The sequence below is a fragment of the Pezoporus occidentalis genome, unplaced genomic scaffold (genome assembly GCF_034315485.1).
Source record: "Pezoporus occidentalis ecotype Australia unplaced genomic scaffold, CSIRO_AGI_Poc_V1 ctg920, whole genome shotgun sequence".
Lineage (NCBI taxonomy): Eukaryota > Metazoa > Chordata > Aves > Psittaciformes > Psittacidae > Pezoporus > Pezoporus occidentalis.
Genome location: NW_026916285.1, coordinates 12,917 through 18,746, shown reverse-complemented (window position 1 = coordinate 18,746; position 5,830 = coordinate 12,917). Strand labels below are relative to the sequence as shown.

Below are 5,830 nucleotides of genomic sequence, written 5' to 3'. Positions count from 1 at the left end.
CCCAGAGTGGCTTACAGCTGCATGGGGCTCACTTGGAAAAGGTACCATATGATCCGGAAAAAAGCTCTGGAACAATAACAATTTGTATCAAAGTTCAAGAAAAATAAATATAAAACTTCCTATCCCTTTTGGATGCAAAATTAAAGTTCTCCATGCCCTGCAAGACACTGCAGGTTCTCTGATCCAGTAATTCACATTTACCTTACTATTATTCCTAAACTTGTGGCATCTGATAAATCATTTGCTGAAAACTTTAAAAATTTTGAGAAAACATCTGCAGTTTCTGGAAGCAAGAGGGTTTCCTACACCAGTACTTGGCTCTTAGTGCTGTTTTTCTAGTAGTAATTCCTATTGCTGTTGACATGTAAGACACTAGAAACCCAGCAAAACATTTTGGAAAAACTTCCATTAATAGAGGATAAGTCCTAGCCACTTTGTGTACGAATATCAGTTAGATCTGACAACATGATTTAAATGTGGTTAAAAAGTCCACATTTAAAGTGTTGATTTCATTATCAAGGAAAGCTCAGGGGGTAATTTATGGACAGACCTGCAGCTGGGGAGTCCAGTACAGTCATGTTGTGATCACTACTTATGAAGTTTTCTCAAAAAGTCCACATTTAAAGTTCAGTGACCTTCACACAGTATCACAATATCACAGTATGCTTTGGATTATCAAGCCGGAAAGGAACACCTCACAGGAATGTGTCCAGGTTTATGGAAGGAGACTCTCCCTGCAGCCTGTTCCAGTGTTCCATCACCCTCACTGAGAAGAAGTTTCTTAAGTTTAAGTGGAGTCATGTGTTCAAATTACCCCTTGTCCTATCATTGTTTGCCAACCTGGCTCCATCCTCGCCAATATATTTATATACACTAATAAGGTCACCCCTCAGTCACTGCTATGAAGTTTTCTCAAGGTCTGGACTCTCTCCAAGTTGTCCTTCTTGAACTGAAGCTCACCAATATTCCCTTGACCAGCCAATGTTCAGTGACCTTCATTTCTAATAAAACTGAACTACTGGTAGGGTGGATTCATATCAACTCATTTCTGATGAAGCATCCCTGCTACACCTGGGTCCACAGTACCCAGAAGAATGACTCAACAAAAACAGTAAGGTCTCTGAGCAATCACAGTTGCTTATGCTAGTCATATCTGCATGTCTGCCACACTCCACAGCTGGTTCCAAGCACTGGTTAACCAACACACTTCTTTGAAAGCTCTATGTTGGAGAGCACATTATTTGCCCAGAGAAACACAGGTGGAGAAAGAAAAAAAACTCAGATCTCTTGGATCTTTTGTTATCTTAATATTTACCTTTTCATCCTTTTCACAGGTAGATAATTTGAGTTCCCTTCCACTGTTCACCTTTCAAGTCCTCATAAATTTCTGCTATTTCTCCCTTTGACATCTGAAACAAGCTGGCTTTACAAGAGACCCAAAGTGTCTCAAAGAGTGACCCAAACACACCATGCATGTGAGCAGTCAGATGGTGAACTCCTCCAGCTGAGCCAGGACTGCTTCCACGGCCTTTGCCATCAGCCACAGCATGAATTAGCAACATTAACCTTTGGCAATACCCTTGAATTAGGAGTTGTCTCTGCTCTCCTTCCATTCCTTACATACACTAACTCTGGCTTCACTTCCACTTGCTCCTAACAGGCTACAGCTGCTCACAGCCCTTTGTGTCAGCTGTTATTTAGCTGCAGCTGTGAGAAGCTGCCACAGGGCACCACTGGCCCATAACATCCAATTTGCACTTAAACAATAAAATCCATCTTTGCTACAGATGCCCCTCCTCACACTGCTTCATTTTTATGTTTTGTTGTCACTCGATGGAAACTTCACTCAATTTCAATCACTTTATTTTGTTGCAGGTCTATGTGCAAACTTCAATAAAGTTAAGCCCATGCCTGCATGATGTTTATAGCTGAGATTAATTAACAGCTGAGCTAGTGGAGAGGCAAAGATGTGTTCCTTGGCCTCCCTCTGCTCAGCTTTGGGCCAAGGCAGGGGAGCAGGCCTGCTGTCCTGTTGCTGGTCACTCCACTAAGGTGGTCGTGTGTTCTCAGAAGCCCCAACAGAAGGTGGGGATGCTCAAAGGCTGGTAGTTGCGAAGCAGAGGAGGAGAGGTGGGCAGGCTGCCTTACCTTGCCTGGGCGGCAGGCTGCTGGCCCTCCCTTCGCTGTTTTGTCTCCTCCAAGGCTGCTTTTGGTTCCATCGTGTACATGGTAGGTCCTTTTCCGTAGATGTCCAGTTCCACCTTGGGGAAAGCAGCAGGACCTGGTGTCTGTAAGAGAGGCAGGGAGGTTGCTGGGTACACAAGTGTTCTGCTGACAGGCAGGGTACTCAACAAAATGATCACACACTAGCTATGTATCATGCAGTGGATGAAACAAGCACACTAAGGCAAACTGGGCAGATATCCCTGTATAGTAAATAAGTAAAATAATACAAATTGTGTATAAAAATATAAGTAAAGTACAGAGGACAACTGGCAATGCACCAAATCAATACTGCATAGAGAGAACAGAGATTGAAGAAACACATCAGCAGTCAGAACCCAACCATCCTCCAGGCCCACACTTCAGCTGGGAAGCCCTGTTGCAGCTGATGCTGGGAGTCTCAGGTAATTGGGAAAGCTCCTACAAGGCACATCCACCCATAGGTGAGGTCTCAGATTTGGCTACAAGAGGCTCCTGCTTTTATACCCTTAGAAACACAAGGGGCTTTATGCCAGCTCTGTCACTGTTTACTCATGGGGCCGTGCAGTTCCTCATCATCTCAGTGTTGGCCGCACCGAGAGCGTTGGCCAGGTGCCCCAGCCTGCCCAAGTGATAAGCTCATAGGACAGCTGCACCCTCATGGTTTCCTGCCTCTTTCTGACCATCAGTCACCATGAACATACACATATGCACTCTGTGAAACGCACTGTGACAAAATCACACTGTGTTGTCTCTCAGTCAGGAGAAGGAATCAACTCTCAGTGAGGTTCCCATCCGTTACACGCTCACAGCCAGATCCAAGCAGAGGAGCTGTATGCACGTAGAGATGGAGATGCAAATGGAGATTAAAAAAATAGTATGAAAGAATATTTTCACAAAATAATGGAAAACAACAACAATTGTCTTCCTGATGTCAACACTCGAGTTTTCTACTGCAATTGAAAATAATCTGAACACAAGAAAAACTCCCTTGGAGCCAAGACTACCCATTTTCTAAGAGCCTTCTGAGCTTTCATAATGGCACAAACAATCCTGACTTCCACAGGAGAAACTCAAAGGTAAGCTTCTGTTTAGCTGGACATTTGTGATGGATGATCTGTGGGAGTATGGGCCTTGAATAGCCCATGAGGGAGGGCATCTCTGCTTTTATAACAGGGACACAGGGCTATGACTTCAGTTTTCCAGAGAAAAAGAATGTTGTGCTTTGATTTGATTAACCCTGCTGTGATTGATGGAAGAAGCCTCAGCATCTGTGTTTCAGGCAGCTTGCTTGCACAAGTCACACAGTGTTTATGGTGAAGATTTCACGTGCCACACGCCTGACAAATTACTTTGCCCTTTTAAATAGAGAAAAAATGCGTTTCACATGGTATCTGCAAACTGTGAACAGCACTAATAAGAAGAGGACTTGATCTTACAAAGTGCTGTGCTTATTCAGCCCTGCAGATAGAAGAGATCCTTCAAGTCTGTGCCGTGGGCTTCAGGTGTTAGTTAGGCCATAGTGCCTGCCCATCACAAATCCATGGATCCTGCTGACAATTCATTTTAAACTACGGTACAGTTCCCTCAGCAGATGCAGCATCAATACCTCCAGATGTTTGTATAGACTAGTGCCAGTTTGCTTAGCCACTGCACTCACACAAAGCAGCAAGTCCACTGTCTGCAAGGAAAATGATTCATATCCCCATGAGGGTGCCCGAGCACAGTCACTGTATCTCACAAGCCAGATTCCACCAGAGCTGAGAATCATGAGCCTGCTATTTTGATGGCTGCCACCAAATAGTTCAGGACTGCCTTTGCACCTGCATCAGGACTGCCAGAAAACACCCAGTCTGCGGCAGTGCCTAGAATCTACCAGTTGTGGACATGCAGTATCAGTTCACTGCTTCTCACACCCTTTCCCCTGACTGCAAGGGTGAAGGACAGCCTCTACCTGGGTCCCAATACCCTTGGGTAAGGAGCATTCTGGAGGGTAGATTTTGTCTAGTTAAGCCCACCAGCACTTCTGGATCACTGACTACTGCGGCGCTTGAGCCTTTTGGGCATCTCCCCACTGCCCCAGTCCTGCCAGCCCATCTGTGCTAAGGACTTACAATCAACTGAGGGAAGCAGAGTAATGAGGACGTATTTAATGAAATGCTCAGTACTACTAAGGCCATAAATGACAGAATCACAGAATACCTCCCTACTGAACACAAGTGCACGTGTCCTGTCTTTCACACAACTGCCTCCTGTGCTCTTCAAGATGCCTTCCTCAGCTTACATGGTTTACCTTTAATGCTTATTTCTATTCAAGGTGGTTTGAATCCTATTAACCCTTAAAGCTCTCACAATGCAATTAGAGAAACCCAAGCTGGATCAAACTATTTTTACAGAAGTCACCTGTTAGAAACATGCATGCCAGGAGGTAAATTGCTCTTTTGTTAGATTTATTCTCAATTCCCTTTATGCAGATGTTGGTTTGGGGCTGCACCTGTGGAGCTATTGGTGACTCCCATCCAATGCAAGTGGGTGTAGTCACTGGCAGCAGATGTCTGCATTCAAGACATGGTGCCATCTGAAGAACAAGCCACATCACATCATGTCATGAAGGCTATCAAGAGGTTTTCAGTGTTTTCCTGGTTAGAGTCTGTAGCAGCAAAGTCACCAGAAACATTGAAGCTGATAGCCACAGCTGCTGGGACGGATCCTCACAGATCAAAGGCTCCTGAGAAAATAGGAAGACAACTGGAAAGAGTGACTTTACTGACAACTAAAACTAGGCCAGAAAGGTACTAAGTTAGTTCTCAGTAAAATTAAAAAGCCAGAGAGAAGATAGAGGCATCACTGTAAAAACTTGGTGCTCTTACATATATGCCCACACCTGCCACCATTTAAGGTTTGAGGCATGATGGATCTCCTGTAGCTATGACACAAGCAGTAGTTACTAACTAACTGCACTAGTTAGCACTGGAACAAGATGCATGCGCAGGTCCTGAAGATGCGGTGGTTGTTGTTGCAGCATGAAGAGGAACCTGAATTTGGTCATGTTTCCTGACACTGGTGAAGAAAACACAATTTACTTTTCCAGTCTTACCCCTACTAACATAACTGGCACTTGAAGGAATCTGTGGTTCATTTTGCCCATTATTTAAGAATTACATCCAGTGCTAAAGGTATGGAACAAAATCACAGAATCTCAGAATCCCAGTCTGGTTTGGGTTGGCTCCTTAATGAAATGTGCCCTCATCAAAATCATGAAATGCAAACAAAAGTCTCAAGGCTCAAAGTTTCACATGAACACGTAAGGAAGGTTATATAATTATAGAATATATATATATATATAATACAGAAAAATATACATAATTAAAATTATCCATAATAATAATAGAAATGCTTATATATCTCTCTTACCATTATAAATCATACAGTCTAAGAGAAATGCTTTTCAGCCCTCTGGGCTCATGACACCTCAGACCATAGGTGCGCACGTGTGTGTGCGCGTGCTGCGGGGGCGGCAGTCGGGTCGGGGGGCTGCAGCATCTGCAGAATGGCTTCCCTACATGTAAAACCTGCACTTGCTGGATATGTGACAGGGCTCACGTCCAGCCCCACAGTCTCACCGCAT

At 44.2% G+C, this 5,830-nt stretch overlaps 1 long non-coding RNA gene across 2 annotated transcripts; it reads right to left on the bottom strand.

Annotated features, from left to right (window-relative positions):
• Window positions 1–4,577: 4,577 nt before the first annotated feature.
• LOC134157103 (uncharacterized) lies at window positions 4,578–5,422 on the bottom strand. 2 transcript variants are annotated; one of them, XR_009962180.1, is made up of 2 exons: window positions 5,155–5,422; window positions 4,578–4,780 (listed from the first exon to the last, which is right to left on the bottom strand). It is a non-coding gene; the product is annotated as an uncharacterized LOC134157103 (long non-coding RNA). The 2 variants fall into 2 exon arrangements; XR_009962181.1 differs by lacking the exon at window positions 5,155–5,422 and adding an exon at window positions 5,073–5,124.
• Window positions 5,423–5,830: the final 408 nt, after the last annotated feature.